General features: G+C 45.9%; 1 long non-coding RNA gene across 1 annotated transcript in view; it reads left to right on the forward strand.

Moving 5' to 3' along the window:
• The window catches only part of LOC144541791 (uncharacterized), a 49686-nt gene extending 33404 nt beyond the window's left edge, over positions 1 to 16282 (forward strand). Inside the window, exons 3-4 of the long non-coding RNA XR_013506852.1 lie at positions 15004 to 15045; positions 15619 to 16282. This is a non-coding gene — a long non-coding RNA (uncharacterized LOC144541791). The remainder of the gene's footprint in view (positions 1 to 15003; positions 15046 to 15618) is intronic.
• Positions 16283 to 16815: the final 533 nt, after the last annotated feature.

The following is a 16815-nucleotide window of genomic DNA, read 5'->3' on the forward strand; positions in this document are numbered from 1 at the left end:
TAACGATCATATGGCAGTATTTATTTTGGAAATCCTTCTTCGGTCTATGAGAACGGAATGCTCCGAACGTCCCGGCAATGCATGTCTCCGCTTATTTGATGCAAAACCTTACCTTAATTTGAACCTTTAATAACAATGATCATGCTCCGCCATAGAAAGAAAAGGCACTGAGTAATTTAAGGCAGAAGATGATATATTTATATAGAGAGGAGGAACCCTAGTGAAAATGTGTGCATCCGGGTTGAGGTAGTAGGTTGTATGGTTTAGAATTACACCCTGGGAGTTAACTGTACAACCTTCTAGCTTTCCTTGGAGTACACGTATGACAACGAAGACTTATCACCACTTTTATAAGTCTGTCCAGCAATTCGCTTTGTGTAATATTGACTGCATACAGTGGCAGCGGAACATTGTTAATTGTTGTGGCACACTCTCTTGCGTAGGCTGCCGTTCCTCTCTGCAGTGTTAATGGTCTTTACATTAACATAGTTCTTGCCCACCTGGGGTTCTCGGTTCATAGCTGACCTTTAGCCGTGATCAGGTATGGTCAGCCTGCCTGCTGCGGCTCAAAACCTTCAATTAGTGTTAGCTTGACGCATGGTATATTTTTAGACATAATGCATCGCGGTAAGTCGGAATGACCACACTGCATCGATCGCATTAGAGTATCACTTTAACTGCAAAATGCACAGAACAAACAAATGGGCAGTCTACTCTTTTCCTCTCTCCCTCTCTGGGTTCCCATATATCAAGTCTATTGATAAATCTGCAGAGGAAAACCGTTTAAAGTGCAGTTTTATGCTGGTTAATGGGTCAAATTAAGCAACTCTTTGTTTAACCAACACTGTGCCATTTAGATCTACAAAGACTTCGGATGGTAATGTAGAAAAAAAACAATAGTGTTAGAATGTTCCAGCAATGCTATATTATTGGTCTTCTTGTGAAAGGTCATTTTTCTCACTGAGGCATAATTGTGTGGTGGAACCTATTTCACACAATGGTGGCTTTGCTTTTCAAACTGTTGCTCCTTCTTTGAGGCTTGGTATCGCACCTCAACCACAGTTTGCTCGGTGTGGGGCCGTGACGTCGTCTGAATCAGTCACATGCGCGCTGTGAACCCCTGCCAAACTTTATGATGCACAGATGGTTGGAAATAAACACAAAGTATAAAATGTAATAATCATGATAAATCTGTTGCTCAGAGTTGCTCTGTTTAACAGATTCTTCCCAACAACTGACATGCCCTGTGGTTTTTTGGAGCATAGCCATTTGCACTTTACATTTTAATATTTTCTCAAGCTGACTCAGGTTAGATACATTTCTCAGGGATTTAGAGGTTTGATTATCATACCGAGCAGAATTTAATGCTGTTCGCCCCAAGCTGCCTCACTAGACCTCTGTAATATTTCAAGTTTCCCAACGTGGGAAAAAGCTGAATGTTTATGCGTTGTCAGTGGGCCTTGTGATATATCGGCCGGCGTTCCATACAATGAGCATTTGTGATATGAGGTCTAGTTTCAGGTTGAAGCTTGCCTAGGCGACACTGAAGTCTCTGTTTACTGTAGACTTGTCCACTAGGCTCAATGCTTCTGACTTCATCTCTGTCTGGCACGAGGCCACGGCTTGTAAAATGACTCCAGAGCACCGCATAGGAGAAAAATGGCCCGACGGATCAGCTCAAGATTTACCACAGTTTCTTACTCTTCAGGCCAACTTGATTTGAAATGCAGCTAGGGTAGGGAGCAATGTTGTAATTTCTGTTGTAGTTCTCTATCATTGTGGCAGTGTTTTTGCTTGTTTGATGGATGACACTGCTCTTGCTGTGTTGAGGGCCAAGGCTGAGTGGGCCGCCATTCTGGGACCCATTTCGTGTCATTTATCCCATTAGCCCTTTGGGTTCAAGTTGTTGAGGTTACGTCTTTTTTCATGGAGTTTGGTCTTCAGAATTTCCACTAAATTGGGCCTCACACTAAGCCAGATGTTTTGTTGTACTTTCAAATTCTAAATCAAATATATAATCGTTTATAATCATCTTTAAAGGCTATGCTTGCTCTTGAGATATTGTTAACATTTCCATTGGTTGAAGGATTGTGTATACATTAGACCTATAATAATAACCAAGTGAGGCCATTTGTTTTACAGTAATAGTGGAAAACTCAAGCCACAGTCCCAAAGCGCTCCAGTGAGCCATAGAGACTAACTTCACAGACAGACCAGTAGTCTTTAAGTTTAAGTCCACAAAGACTTTGAATTCCTAGGAGCATCTTACAACACCCGCTGGTGATTGTACTTTTGGACTCCCCATGAGAACCTCTCAGCTGGAATCTCTTATCAGTATTGAATGGGATTAACTGGAAACAGCTATCAATTAGGGCCAAACAAAGTAAGAGTGATGTGAACACTCCAACTTCCGCTGAAGCCCAGTGATCCCACTCAGCCTGCTCACGTTGCCAACAGAGTCACTGTCATCAAACAGATTCCTGTGAGGGAATATGATCCTGGTAAATCCCTGGAAACCCAAGAAGTCCTTTTATCCGCTGCTTTCCAACCCCACGGTTAGGACGATCACGCCTGCTCATTCAGCCAACCGTCACCAGGGTTCACAGCACCTCTGACCCGCTCACATAGGAAATATCAGAAGAACTGGAAGTGGATGGGGTTCAGAGTGATGGGAGGGGAATATTATGCACAATCAGCGTGGAACTGAAGAATTAGTTAAGGCAACAAGGAAGGAACAAGTAGTGGCTGCTTTTATTGTATCAGACACATATACCTTATTTTACAATTTAGCTAAAATAAGAACCTCTTCCTGTTCCTCAGCCCTCACCAATTTAATAGAGCAAGAAGAGTCAAGCTGCGCTGTGCTAGAGTTTATTTTAAGAACTGCGTTTTTCTCGTCTTTCCTCACCTCTGAACCCCAATCGGTCCTCCAGATGTGTAGGGGAGAGCTTCGCCACGGAGAATCGCGCTGCCTCAGCACTCCTCTGTCCAGCTGCCCCAGCAGCGCAGCTAAAAGTCATTGGTTCCAGCTGGGCCTTCATTTATGGGATGGTTGAACAAATAAATTATGGGATTAGACAGGGGCGGATCGGGCCGCTGGTTTTTTGTCTCCACTGCCTCAACAGCCCCTTTGAGAAGTCTGCTGGCCAGGAGAACCCAAGGTTCTTCAGCTGACTTTAAGAATTAAGAAAATAAAGATTCTCTTTATTGAATTAAGTATGTTGCAGTCCGGAATATGTAGCACACAGTGCTGGCAGTACCGGGCAACATAACAGTGACTGAATGTCGCCTTTACACCAAATTTTATTAATGAAAACAGAAACAACATAATCAAACAGTCGGCCATATTTCTACCTAAATTTTGTGTTTTGTGGCCAAGCAATAATGAAAATGATGGCTAATGAAATTGTGTCATATCCTACCTCATTTCAACACTTGCCATTGCTTTCTTGTTTTCTAAAACTCTTCTGAAAAACACAAACCACTGAATTTCAGTGTTCAAATATATTTTCTTCAGCCTAGGACAGTCCAGTATGCATTAGCAAATATTGACTACTGCCTCTTATTGCCAGTGCAGAAAGAGAAGAGTTTATTCTGTCTCCTATTGTGTATTCTCACACTAATGTACAGCTAAATTGAGAGAGAATTGGATAGAAGATGGAAAAAGTGACTGTGAGAGCATTCATAGGGGGTTTGAGGGAATACATTATGAAGGTATATTTTCTGGTTCAGAGCTCTTTATAGCACCAGTATAAGATAAATCTCATTTGGGTAGAAAAGCTAAAACAAACAGTCCACAAAGTAAGTCGCTTTAATTGTCAGTGGAGTAGATCCAAGGTGTACATTGTGCTCCTGCAAAATGATTTGCATCAAATTGTGGATCAGAGTCTTGCTTTTCTTGCTTAGAGCTTTGGGAGAGTATATACACAGGTATTGATGGAAATGACCTAGGTCACAAGGATAACATATATGATTTTTCAAGCTTTCATGAGCCATCCAAGTCTATCACAGGGAATGACACTTTGGCATAAAAATACTTGTAAAGTCAGCCGATCGCTGGTTCTGTCCATAACCGCTGTGAGAGCAGCGATTGGCTTGTGGTTCCTGTCGTCACTAAAGGGTGGAAACCTTAGTAACAAATCGGCTGGAACCTGAAGACGGTCCGTTCTGGCCAGACCGGTACCGTAGTTCTGAACTCATAAAACCACACAAAATCACAAGCGAGCAGCCTCTAGTACTATTTCTTCCCAAGGAAAGATATTCCCTTAATGTGATCAGGTTAATGGCAAATGAATAATCATAACACACCGATGGCAGACGGGGGGTGTCATTGATCTGTCTGGAGTCAGCCCCTCTCCGCCTGCTGCATCAGCCACTCTCCCCCTATTGATACGCTCTTGCCCCTTGACCCCTGGGACAGATCAATGCCATTGATTGGAGAAGGGCAGGGACAAGGGCAGGATCTGCTGACTGGCCCGACAGCTAGTGTGACAAGACATGATCGTCATTAATGTCCCGCTGGCTGGCTGGCTGGCTGGCTGGCAAGGCGCTGTGCATCACATATTCTCTGCCCCCCCCCCCCCCCTCTCTCTCTCCCACTCTCCTCCTCCACTCTCCTCCTCCCTCGCCCCTCCTCCTACTTCTGCTCCTCCATGTTCCCATTCTCTGCTGTTTGCGCTGTCTGAGATAAGTCCATTGTTTGGATACCTGTCTGATGCTTGCCTGGCATCTGTGGCACAGATATGCATCTCCAGGCCGTGCAGAGCTATTTTGGGCTCATTGTAAAAAACGAATGGTGTCATTGCAAATGTCTGCTGCATAATGTCGCTTGGCTCATTGTGCGTGCTACCTACCAATCACAATGGAGCCGGTCCTATTTTTGGGTGCTTTGAAAAGCTCTGTCTTGTGTCATTTTTTGGTGCAATTGAAAACGGGTGAATTATAATCTGCTTCAACTGTGTCGCATCAACTTTGTTCTGTATTCTCTGATCGGTGGCAAATCCTAGCGTAATAAGGTACCTACTTGCCCCGATTCCCATCGCTTTTCTCATAATATGTCGCTGGTTCATAACAAAGACAGGATTGTATATCTGCCATTGTACGAGGTATGCTCTGGTAGACCAATTTCATCACTGGTATGGGTTATATTTCCAGTCTAGACGAGAGAAATGAAGGAGTAGAAATGGAGAGAAAGCTGTTTGTGTGTTTGTGTGTGTGTTTGTGTGTGTGTGTGTGTGTGTGTGTGTGGAGGGGTGATGGGCGGGCTGCGGCGGCAGCTCCAGACGCTGCAGTGACACGGCTGTAATGGAGCTGATTGATCACCTATATGGCCGCCTGCTGGCCCCGCTGGCTCTAGCATACAGCAGCTCCGCCCCCCCCCCCTCCTCCATGCGTCACCACCGCCATCACCAGGCCGATCTACAAAGACCAACCCTCCCCCATAGACTTCAACCTGGCCACGGTTTTGACATTGGCTGAAGGATTTACTTCTGCACCTCTTTCCCGTTCTCGCGCTGCGTCCGTACGTTTCTGCACGGATGGAAATGTACCGATGTGTTTGGCATCGTCGGCGGAGAGACGTTTTCTAATTCAGCCTCGTCTGTGTTGCAGCAGAGTCTAAAAGCTACCGTTTTCCATTTGAATTAAAGGGCATAATCAATCAATGATAACATTTGCAGATCTCTCTCCCTGCCCTCTCCGTGTCGCACAGGGTCACAACCCTAATCTATCCAGGGTGTTGAAGGTGATTAGGCTCGGAGATTAGAACAAGCCGTCAAGGGCAGATCTCATTCAGACATGAGGGGGAGGAAAAAAATGTCTCCTTTTCTCTTTGTGTTTTTGTGGGGGGGGTATTTTGGATATACCATGCATTACACAAAATATCCAATACACAACAAAAATAGCGACTGTGTCATGAAAACATTTATGGCATTCATAAACATTGGAAATAATGGATTTTTGCTGTGTCTACTAGGGCTGCAGTTGTCAAACCTTTTCATGATTAACACCCCCAAATAGATATTCCTGTTGGGAACCCCCATCTGACAAATGTTTCTTGGAGAATATGATCAAGATACAAATTTAGTCATTTTTGCTAAAAAAGTAACATTGAACATAATATATTTCATTTATTCATTTTTCCCCATAGAGTCCTCCCATCGGCGCCTTGGAGTCTTTCCACACCACTTTGAGCAATTGTACTTTAAATTGTGATAGCAGAGCTTGAACGCATACTGACATGGAGAAGCTCTGTTTATGTGTGTGTGTGTGTATATGTGATTATTATTCAGCTGGCAGTCTACAGTATGGCGGGATGGTTTTGCTATGTAAGGCCCTCCTCCATTAACTACAACATTGTGGTGTGTTTCTGTGGTGCTGAATATTAAGCACGAGGGGAATGCATCAGTTTACATGTCAATAGATCAGGGAAGACAGTTTAAACATACTTACGTCTGCAAATTCTGAAGCAGACTAAAACATAATTGAACAATGCAATGCTTGGCAAACCCTGAAAATATTTAAGTCTAGTTTCCAGGGAATGTGGAATTCTTTGACGCTATATCAGCCGCTGCTTTTGCCGCCTGACTCGGCCGGTCCTGTCCCCTCTGCTGCCTTCAAGCCTCGGTCACAATATTGTGACAGTGACTGTTTGTGTTCATGCTTGGGCTGACCGCATCGCTGTCTGCGCTACACGTTGTGTGTGTGTTGGGTGACAGCGATAGTGTTGTCAGTCTGTGTTCTGTCTCCTGCATCTCCGTTCAAACTGCGTCGGGAGTCTCTGTCTTTTTTTTTGGGGGGGGGTGTTTGTTTCCGACTGTGTGTTGTTTGTTTGTTTGTTGTTGTCTGCGCATTTACTGCCAGCGGTATTCGCTGCCGGTTCTGACTGTGCGTCCCCGCTTGTGTGTCGTCTGCGCTGTCTCAGATGACTGTGTTTGCGCCTGCCTCCAATTTTTTTTGTCAGTGGCTATATCTGTTCACTGGTGTTTGTATGTGTTTGTGTCTGGGTGTGTGTGAGCGCGAGCTGCATTCGTGTTACAGTGCATGTTACAAGACAGTGTGATCGCTAAAGCGCATCCTCCTCCGCGGCCAACCAGTTAGCTGCAGTGTGTGTGTGTGTGTGTGTGTGTGTGCGCCTCTGGAAAAGAGGAGAAATTGATCAGCACAGGGAGGAACGTGTTCGCTGGCAAGGGCTGGATGGAGGGTGTGAGAGAGAGAGAGGGGGAGAGAGAGAGAGAGCGAGGGCTGTCGCTGCAGACTCCTGCTGCAGTATCTCACTCTGGGCAAGCAGCCGCAGACAGGGAGTAACAGACAAGCCAGACAAGCAGACAGGTAGAGACCCGGTGTGATGGGAGGGGGGTGGGGGCGGTGGGGGGCGGTGGTGGAGATAGTGGTAGAGGGCAGTAGAAGCTGGAGAGGCAGGGGGAGGGGTGGGAGGGGGGTGGAAGGGTCAAAGGGGGAGGGTGGAGGTGAAAGGGGGAGGGGGGGCTGGGGGGGGGGGCGGCGGCGGTGGTGGCGGCTTGAGGAACCGAACGCTTTTTGGCATCCCTGTTTTTTTCTGATGGCAGCCCGTCGTGTTGGACCTGTGAGGAAAAGAGGGGGAGGTGAAAAAAAAAAAAAAAAGAAGAACAGGGTATAGATGACAGTGTCACGACACGGCTGATGTCCCAGTGTCTGGAGCTGGGGAGAGGAGGGGAGGGGGGAGTGAGGTTGGTTGGGGGGGGTGGGGGGTGGATGCTGAGATGGAGCTGACGATGCAAGCGCTCGGAGGGGGCGAAGCCGTGAAGCGGGGGGGGGGGGGTGGTGGGGGGGGGGGAGGCGTCCCACCTCACTGACCTGCGTCTGGCTGCAGCTTCCACCGGACACCTCCGCTTTCCCCCCCCCCCACCCATCTCTTTCTTTCTCCCCTTTTTCCCCCTCCACCCTCCCCCCTTCTTCTTTTACTGCTGCCCTTTTTTTTTTTTCACTCTGTTCCTTCCTTATCCTCAGCTCAAAGATGGATAACAAAAGGCGTAGTCGGCGGCAGACAGAAGAGTGAGCGTGCGAGGCGAGGCGCCGGGCGACGGGGAGCATTCATTTCCGGAAGCCTCCACTTTGCCTGGCGTTCCCCAGAGAGAGAGAGAGAGAGACAGGCAGAGACATCTATCTGATTTTTTTTTTTTTTTTTTTTTTTTTTTAGTCTGAGGGGGAGGAGTTGTGAGGTGGGTGGCGGGATGGGGGAGGGGGGGGTGCATGGGGGGGGGTGGCGGGGCAGTCGGTGGTGTGTTTTGGGTACATGACAGGCGAAAATGACATGGGAATGTTTTCAATGTGACTTTGTTAACATGTATGACAGAGCAGTTTGGCGTTTTGTGGCAATGAATGTGTGGATTCTTTGGTTCCAACCGTGCGCCTGTAGCTTCTTCTTTTTTTGGCTCAGACGGAAGCTATTTTAAATCTGACTGAGGCTGGTCGTCTATGACACTGACAACTTAACGTGTGCCAAGCTCGCCGCCATGGCGGCAGAGTTCGCAGGGTAGGTGGTGGGGTCTGGTGGCAAGAGGGTGCTGCAGTCAGTGGTGGAAAGTAAAAGGGGGGTGGCACCACTAGTTTGGAGGAAGCTTTCTGTAAACGTCTACCTGTGCTGGAGACGAGCCTGCTCTTTTCTGCTGTTGCGTTCTTAAAGCCTAGTTTAGTGTGGAATTTTACCTGCATTCTCCTCCATGCTGACCAGCCACAGAGCAGCGCCTCGCAGCGCTGCCTTTCATTATTTAATTTCTGACTGAGCATTGTCGGTACTCGCCCCTGTGGTGGAAGCCGGAGGCTGGGGCTGTTAGGTGGCTCTCCGGCTCCGTCGGCCGGCGCGAGCGGACGGACGGTCCGGCAGAGGGGTCTGGGTCCAGCCGTCCTGGAAGAGAGAGATCTAGACTGATGATCAGCCGACGCTCTGAGGACAAAGAGGCGAGCCCGGCTGCTTGGCTGGGGGGCTTTTCCTCTGCCAGCACAAAGGCTAGTTAGCACAGAGCAGGCAGCGCAGGCTTGTCTGTTTGTCTGAGCCTCTGCCTCTGCTCCTATCTCGCTGCTGCGATGGAGATAATTCAAGTCTGGCCGTCTCCAACGAATCTAATGCCTCTTTCTCTCCCTTTGTCATCTCTCCGCTGTCCTCTGCTACCGCTGTTGTTGTCTGTTGTCTCGTGACGTTTACTGCGTGTAAGCATTTGTGTGTTTTTCTGCCTATGCATGTCTTATGTCTTCGTGTGCACAGGGATCAAGCTGAGCCTTCTGAACGAAATAAGTTACCTGCAGTGAAGGAAAGGGGACTAAGGGGAATTTTTTTTTCTCTCTGCTCGGTCCAGGGCAGACGGCTGTTACGTTTTTTTTGACGGAACCAACGAAGCCCAAGCCTTACAGTAGTCAGACACTTTGCGGCTTCGGGTGCCTTCGGGGCAGTAATTTGGTACCTTTAGGTGGCAGTGGTTAAAGAAGAGAGAGAGAGTGTGTGTGTGTGTGTGAGAGACGGAGAGAGAAGGATGTCAGTGCCACTCAGTGCCCTGCAGCTGACTGCGGCTCCTCAGTAGACCCTGTCGTACTTCACCTGCTCCCTGAGACCCTAACTTGTGAGCTCTCTTGATAAAAAATCACGGGTTAGGCTCTTGGGACGCGGGCGGAGGGCACAATCGACTTTCTACCGAATGTTCCAAGGGTGGAGTCGGCACGAACCAGCCGCCGACTTACTGTTAAAAAACGCACATCTGGTAGGGGCGACGCGAAGGAAGACAGACGAAGAGCCGGCACACGAGAAGTGGCAAGCAGTAGCGCACAATAAAGAACAAATATCTGTAGGATTCCTATTCGACAATGCTGTCCCTCTCGTACTTTACTAAAGTGTTGAGTGAACAGCATTGATGGAGCTGTATATGCAGGAGTGTGCATGTTCGGGACGGCCAGAACCTTTTGCTTTTTCGAAGACTCACCGAGACCGCCATTTCTGTCATCGCCATTACCCCGAAATACTATACCCATTGACGCCGCATTGCATTGTCAACCGATAGCGTAATCTCTCATTGTGTAAACATCTTTGTGTGAATGCCATTCAAATGCAATACATGATCTGATTAGAAATGGCAGGACACCGGCCACTCCAAACCACCACACCCCAAACTTGTGCTGATTAACCCCTGTCTCCACCACAGCACAGCAACGGAGAGACCCAATGGCAATATATTTGATCCGCCATTACCGAGGCAGTCGCTCTAAATTTGATCATTCCAACGTCATTCAGACGACTGCAGCAGCCTGAGACTTATTTCCACATCTGCCACTGCTGTTTCAAACATGGTGGAAATACAGACTGTAATACATGACTGTTTTCCAGCTTCTCGTTCAGCAGCCGGCGAACTTAGTCCGCTGCCAGCAGCACAACTAAAATTCATTTACTGTTCCGTTTCTTTATTTTCACATACACACACACATACTTTCTGTTATTTTAATTATTGTAATTCATAATTTATCACAATTCTCATAATTTAGCATATTTTTATGTAGATTAAATCACCCCAATGAACTATCAGCATGCATTAAAGTATTTTAATGTTATAATAATTTATTTCCAAAATTAAGATTAGAATGTAGCATCATCTGAAATTCCCTTACAAACTAGACTAATTTAAAAAAGCCACATAGAAAAAACACATAGTTTACCTACTTATTTATAAAGGACCGTATACGAAGGCCAAACAAGTAATATTGTCAGTATTGCTGAATCATTTTTATTTTTTTATGAAATTCTTTTCAATTAATAATTGGAGTGGTTCAAATCATTTCTACTAAGGATTTATTCATTTTTTGAGTTAGACAGTTATTATTAGACCGTTATTGTTGCAATATAATAAAAGTTCAATGACGTCCAAACTCCAGAAAGTTGCAGACCACTTTAAAATCAAAGACTGCCTCTGTTTTTTTTTGAAAGGTTATTTATGCTCTTCAGAAATCAAACCATGAGCAAACGATAAAAAATGTTGAATCAGTTCCACACATATTTTGTTGTTTTCTTAATTTGATCATTTGTGTCAAAATTTTGCATTGTCATAAAATGCCACAACCCAAATGGTTAATGGACTAATTCAATATTTAAAGGCTTAAGATTACTCAGACAGACATTGTAATTCAGCAAGACAGCCTGGTATAAAGAGACAAGATTGAACATTGAATAGAAAATGAAAACATTGGATTGGTCTCTTGTGAACATGACTATAGAAGTGCAATTACAATAAATTAGGCCTGCTAAAAAATTTGTTCTATTCCTTTATGCTGTTTAAAGGTGTGAATTCATTCGCCATCACAGCTTGACCTGGTTTTTAAACTTTCAGTTTTTCCCAAGGCAGCATGCTTTTCTGAAAACCTAATTTCTGCTAAATTACCCATATTAGGAATGCAGTTCAAAACAATTGATTTTCTCTCTAATACCCCCCTCTCCATCTCTCTCCCCCTGACTCCCTCTCTCCCTAATTATGTTTTTTTTTTCCCTGTCTCCCCATTTGGTTTCATAGCGAACAATGCCGATGCCAACTAATCAGTCTGTGCCTATGCCACAGAGCCCCCAGCAACAGCTGAAGGAGTGCCATGCCCCATGAATACCAAACAGCCAGGCACAGTGCGACAAGTGCTGAGCAGTCAGACGCAGCGCAGCCAGAGCAGAGCTGGTGCCCACAAAACAGCCAGACAGTTTTATTAGGATCTGTCTGACACGCAGCAAAGTCTGGCAGCACCCGAGCCCACTGATGAAATCCTCCCCGCTCCCCCAACAGTAACAAAGCAGCATGCTCAGTCCAATCCGCCAAGGATCCAATAAATATCACCCCGTAAAAATCAGCTCAGGGCTAGTTTGCAACCGAGTCGAACGGGGAATACAAACTTTGTTCAAAGTCAAACTAGTTATCGCTGAGCGACTGGTAGATTGATCTAATTTGTGCCGTCTAAACACGGCGAAGCATCTGACACAACAGATGTGCGCAGAGGGAAATTCTGCGAAACGTTATTTTTGTCGAAACCCACGTCCAAATTTGTGGACGTTTTCACCCTACATAGCTAATCCACTAGCTATTTTATTGAGTGGGAAAAATGATAAATGAATTGTCTTTCGCATCGTTGACCTGTAGAGTAAAATTTTGATGAAGAGTGTTGATGCTAAGTGACGATGGGAAATGAAAGTGTTTACTGTACCAAATGGATACAAAATTGTCAGAGGAAATGCAATTGAAGCCATGCAGAATGAGAAACCTGCCCATATTGTGTTTCATTTTATTTATGTCAGACTGTGAATTATTGAAGTGCTCTTGTATTCACATTATTCCAGCAGATGTAAATTGTATGAAATGTAAATATCTTTTAGATAAGGATGGGTTGGTTTGAAGTGAGGACAGTGCTGCTATTTTACTAATTTACTTGACTCTAAAAACGGTCATTCCATTAAGTTTCTTTTAATTCTGATGTAATAAGATGCAATCTTAGCCAACTGTAGAGGTGGTTGCCAAGGTCAAATCACATAATACAAGATTGCAATATTGGCTTTCAATTCAAATGTGGGTTTTTTTTTCCATCAAAATAAATGTTCAGCAAAGCAATTTCTTTTTCTATTTGCACAAGGCCAATCACACTACAGCCACTGTACATAAAAAGAAATGAATCACAGACATTTGAGACTGAAGAAAAATTTAAAGGAAATTTAAGAAATGAGATATTAATATGCACTTAAAAAAATAAATTTATTAAACTGATAAAGAAGCAGACAGAAAAAAACAAAGCTTGCTACTTAGAGTAGCATTTAACACACAAGTAACTGTCACAGTGGCTCAGCAAAATGTGTGATATACTGTAATGGACTTTTATCAGTACAGGTCTTAAATAAACACTGTTCAGTATGTGGTCCATATCCTTGGTTAGTCTTCAAGTTCCTGCGGTAGGAAAGATTGATTCAAACTTTGAATAGGTATAGATAAACCAAAGGCTCCAGCTGATTCTAGATTAAAGTGTGTGCAGCGATGGACCGGAGTGTGTGCTGGAGATTACACTCCATTGTTCAGAGGTGGTCATGTAACGCACTGCGCTGCCACATCGGTCCGTGATAAAAGTAATAAGGACAGATTAACATTTATCCACCACATTTGGATTTGGGCGAGAGCTGACATGGAAATCAGATGGATTTAGTGAATTAGAGGGCTTGTTTTTTGCATTGATTGTCAGGTTCTGTTGTCTGTTGAAACAGCTTAGTGCTCAGCGGATCTCTTATCGCAAAGGGGTGGGGGACTCTGTGTGTGTGTGTGTGTGTGTGTGTGTTGGGGAGTTGGGGGGGGGGGCGTCAGGTATGCCTGATAGGAGAGGAGGTGTGGAGGAGGGTGGGGAGTAGGGGGGGTGTAGGGGGGGGGTGTCTGAGTTTCCAGACACTGCGGCAGGAGGCCAGACAGTCACCTGAACACACACACAAACGTGTGCTGATGACACTGTGTGCAAACACGCACGCGCACACACACATTCTGTACACAAAGCCTCCCTCAAGTCTGCGCTAAAGCAAATTCAATTTTGTTTTTAATTCAATCAAGGGCATAAATTGTAGTGCCACTTGTAATGTAATCATCCTTGTGCACTGAAAGCACAAAAGTTTCTCTATTATTCTCATGGCGACAGAGATGAGAGATAAACTCCATTAAGTTTTGCAGATTACAGTAAATGCTGCGGGGCAAACAGTCTGTTGAAACGACAGCAGAGCTGCCCTGAGACTGGAGGATTTTCACCGCGGGCCTGTGGGCACAGCGCAGGAGTCTGGAAAGTGGAGCTGATGATTGAAAACCAAACAACAGAGCTCAAAGGGAGCGCTTTGAGGGCCGGCCGGCCAGAGGTCTCAGCACTGCCAACTGGAATGCACTCAAACCCGGTTTGTGTGCGTCTGTGTATGTATGTGTGCATGTCAGCATTGCACACGTGTATTTGCGTGCGAATATTTATATTGTGTAAAGGTCCGCGGTGTTTGAGACGGGTGGACCCCCCCTCCCCTCAGCCCTCCTGGCCCCCGCTCCCTCCCCAGGTCCGGCATTATCTCCCCTTGTCCCTCTGATCTGTGAATCACTTCGGAGGCGTTGCCAGGGAAACCTGGTATCTGGCTAGCAGCTTGATGGAGTTATTGAACTGTAACTGGCTGGGATAATTATGCTCTGTCTTGCAGGTTGGCTTTCCAGTGGCTGGGACTTGAATGTGACCTACAGCTGGCCTAGCGTTGTCGCCACAGGCAAAAGCTTTTAACCCCTTGGCCACCGGACAGCCGGGCCGTCGTAACCTTGGCAAAGATGCCCAGTCAGAGAGCTGCACTTGCCAGTGCTGTAGGAGTCTTCCTTAATGCGTCCTGCACCGATGCCGCATTAGTGCTGCAGTCAGGTCTTTCTTGGACGTTACAGAGTAGATCCAAATTAGTATACAGCTCTGCTTCTACTATTAGTACAGCTTCTTACCAGATCAGTCCTTGTACATTTTTACAGATATCAAGGAATCAAAACTTGATTTTTGTGCATGGAGTCATAGCTCAGCAAGTATGTAGTAAAAAGTTGTACTTCTACAGTGGTTACATCTGCATTTCAGAGCTTACACAATGCTTTTTCACACACACACACACACTCACACATGCACATACGCGTTCAGCTAGCCACATACTGGCTCCCTTTGTGTCCCTGCTGAAACAGGTCATGACCAGAAATTCCTGGTGTGTCCTCAAGTGCATCACTGAGCCCACGGACAGGTGGGCACTTGGATAGACACAATATGTTTACTGTGATTTCGCAGCGAGCGGCTGTGATATTCCACCCTGAAAGGCTGGTGTTTGCGGAGATGAATTCATTTTGTTCTCCGTTTGTTCTCAAGTTTTCCTGAAGGTTTTTCCTCATCTGTGTAAAGGGAGTACAGTAAAAACGGTCAACATCCTGCATTCACGTTTTTACCTACACTCTTGCTAAATTGCTATCATTATCTTTTCTTGTCTAGGAGCCCTGGAAATTGTCTCTCTCTCTCTCTGCGTGCACAAAGGTAAGAGAAATCACAACTATTACTTCCAACACACACGCACGCACACCAACAAAGTGTCGGCTAATTGTTGTAAAACTCCAAAACCTTGCCCCCAGCCTCTCCGCGCGGTCCCTTTCGTTAGCGGACGAGGGTCGGGGCCGAGTGTTTCGGCGTGCGACTTGCCTTGTTTTGCTTGTGCACTGGCTGTAGATGAGTGAGTCAGTAAAAGTGTCAGGCTGCCATAACAGACGGCCCGGGCTAGATAATTAGCCCCGAGTCATTTGGAAAGCCGCTCGGCTCTGCCCAGGTGCCCACTGTGCACAGAAAGAGACCAGACGACCTTTTACTCAGCCCCGTCCCGCCGCAGTCACTTAAAACAGTGATGGATGTTTCCCTGAACGCCCCACTCCCTATACCGCCCCCTCTTTCTCCTATCCCTCTCTCTCTTTCTCATTTCACTCCTCCTCCCCTCCTCCCCTCTCCCCGCCTCTCACCATTCCAATACCGCTCTCACCTTATGTTTCCTCTTTTCCTCTCCGTCTTATTTCTGCTATCTATCCCCCCCCCCCCTTTTTTCCCCCTCTGTTCTCCCAGAGTGATGAGGAGGAAAGAAGAGCAAGAGGAGGAGGAAAGGAAAGGAGGGGAAGGGAGGGGGGTGTTTCTCTGCCGGTGCGGAGCAGAGTGGAGCTTCCTCCCCCTCCCCTTGTCATTAGTATGCAGCGGCTGACGCGGCCGCTGGAATTCGGACCCGACCGCAGGAACGTCAGCAGCGGTGGCGGAGAGCGGGATAGCAGGTAAGGGCAACGAGTGCAGGCAGAAGAAAAGGAAGAGAGAGAGAGAGGGAGGTGGGGACGGAGAAGGACGAGAGAGGAGAAGGAGGGCAAGGGATACACTTCCTCGAAGGACCTTAACCTCACACACACACACACACACACTTACACACCACTCTGATGCATACACACAGATATATTCAGGTTCATGTCCAGCCTCTCTCTCAAATATCCATAGTATATCTTTTAGAAGCATGCACAAGAAACATATACTCATAAAACAAGTTAGTACAATCATATGTATTCTCTTATGAAAGACATAGAAACTGTGTGCTGGGTTGTGTTAGTTTTTGTAGTATGTAATCTCTGGGGTCATACAGTTACGTCTCTGTAAATAAAAATTATGTATTTCATATGGTGCATGCAGTATGTACTCTCGTTTCCAAAATGCATTATTTGACAAATTACTATTGTATTATGTCTTGTGTTTTTAGGTCTTATCAGAAAATATGATTGTAGATGTCGAAATACCCATGCTGCATATTGTAAATCTCGTGATGTCATTAAATGTACTTATTGAATATATTTTGTGTGTTTGGTTATTCATAAAAAATGACTGTTGTCTGCCAAATGTAAGCAAACAATGAGGCGATCCTGCAGTATTCTCTCAAAATATTTTCATTGTTTTCACTTGTGAGGTTTTCATTCCCCTTGATATGTAGGATATTGGTTTTGTGGCCAAAGGCAACAAAGAGAGAGGTGTATTAGACAAATAGCACATGCTCATACTGTGTGTGTGTGTGTGTGTGTGTCAGTGGAAAAGAGAGGGAGAGGAGAGGGAAAGAAAGGAGGGAAAGAGAGCCTGTGTGTAGGTGTTTTTGTTTGCTCTATTTGTGTGTGTGTGTGTGTGTGTGTGAGAGAGAGAGAAAGAGAGTGTGTGTGTGTGTGTGTGTGTGTGTTGGGGGAGCAGTGCGGCCAGGCTGCAGATATCATCCATCTCCCTGTCACTGGCCCAAGGGCT

This window comes from Centroberyx gerrardi, chromosome 11, assembly GCF_048128805.1.
Source record: "Centroberyx gerrardi isolate f3 chromosome 11, fCenGer3.hap1.cur.20231027, whole genome shotgun sequence".
In the NCBI taxonomy this organism is placed as follows: domain Eukaryota; kingdom Metazoa; phylum Chordata; class Actinopteri; order Beryciformes; family Berycidae; genus Centroberyx; species Centroberyx gerrardi.